A 1,433-nucleotide genomic window follows, 5' to 3' on the forward strand; every position below is an offset into this window, starting at 1 on the left:
TCAAATACTTACCAGATGATGCTACCTGCATTTAAAGGTTCCTCCACCTCGCTGACATAGATCTAGAACCTTTCTCTCTCAAATTCTATCTAAATTTATTAAGTGAAGCACACTCAACTAAAGGGGAAAAAAAAGGCTTTGATACAATTCATTCTAGTCTAAAGTAGGTAGTGCCTGTAGAATAAAAACTGCCATTATAGTAATTTATGTACCTACAGAAATGATTAAATCAATTTTAAATTCCATATTATTTTTCAAACTTACATTATTATCTGCACATGCATTATGAATCTGTCCGTATTTTTCTGATTTACGATCAAAGAAATCTAATCACTTTCAGAAACAAAAATATTCATCCCAGTAAAAAAAAATCAAGCTAAAAGTTCTTTCCATCCAAAAAATAATATATTTTGAATAGCATTTTAACATACTTCTGGCTAATTAAAATGAATGAGCTGATATAAAATAAAGAGAACCTTTTTAAAATTACCATAGAGACAGATACAGTTGTAGCTGATCATTATACTAGAAAAAAAACTATCTTTTTGTAGGACATTCTGTTTTCAATGATTGGGAAAGAATCTTACTAATTCATAGAAATATAATGTCTGCTCCACAAATTTAAAAGACACTTTTTAATTACATACCAAATAGCAACATGCTAAAAATAATGCTAGAAAAAAAAGCATCAGCAAAATAAACAGTACCCCACACCTTATTTGCAGGTTAAGAATTTGACTAACTACATATAAAGCTGCTAAAAAAAAAAACCAAACAGTTTGAAACCAAGTAGTCACCAGCAACATTTCCCTCCTTCTATGAAAAGCAGCAGCAAGCAGCTCACCCCAACGTCTCTCCCTTCCAAAGAACCTGAGCATCTATTCTATAAACAACTATGCATAGTCCAGTGCACGATAAAAATGAAACATATGTGAATACCCATATCCATTTTGATCAGGATAAATTTGGAAAAATTATCTTAGTTTGCATCAAAATCTGATTTCAGAAATTTACATTAAAATTTCATCCAGCAATATTAAGAAGAGAAAATGCATAAAAATCTTTATGCTTGAAATAAATAGTATTGTAAATATAAAGGAAAAAAGAAATCAAGAAGCACTGCAGATGAGAACAAATGCTCTTTATAAGCAGAAAGCTCCCTTGCATTTTGTAAAAGTTCTCTTATAACAGCAGCTCATCTTTTTTCCTTGGTAAATTAGTCTCTCAACAGCTACTCTAAATTCAGATTTCTAAATAATTGTTTTTAAGCTTTCTCTCTTCGGCAGAATGTGCTCTGAAAGATTATTCAAAATACTTAAAAGCAGAAACAGGTGCAAAAAAGACCGATGTCAGTTTTCTAATCATCCAATACACAATCTCATAACTAGAAATCGGAAGAAAAGCATGCAAAATATTTAAAGGCAACAGAAAGA

At 30.6% G+C, this 1,433-nt stretch overlaps 1 protein-coding gene across 5 annotated transcripts in view; it reads right to left on the reverse strand.

Moving 5' to 3' along the window:
• ETV1 (ETS variant transcription factor 1) overlaps positions 1-1,433 on the reverse strand; it is a 63,347-nt gene that overhangs the window by 57,839 nt on the left and 4,075 nt on the right. The window lies entirely within an intron of this gene.

The sequence above is a fragment of the Meleagris gallopavo genome, chromosome 6 (assembly GCF_000146605.3).
Source record: "Meleagris gallopavo isolate NT-WF06-2002-E0010 breed Aviagen turkey brand Nicholas breeding stock chromosome 6, Turkey_5.1, whole genome shotgun sequence".
NCBI classification, from domain to species: Eukaryota; Metazoa; Chordata; class Aves; order Galliformes; family Phasianidae; genus Meleagris; species Meleagris gallopavo.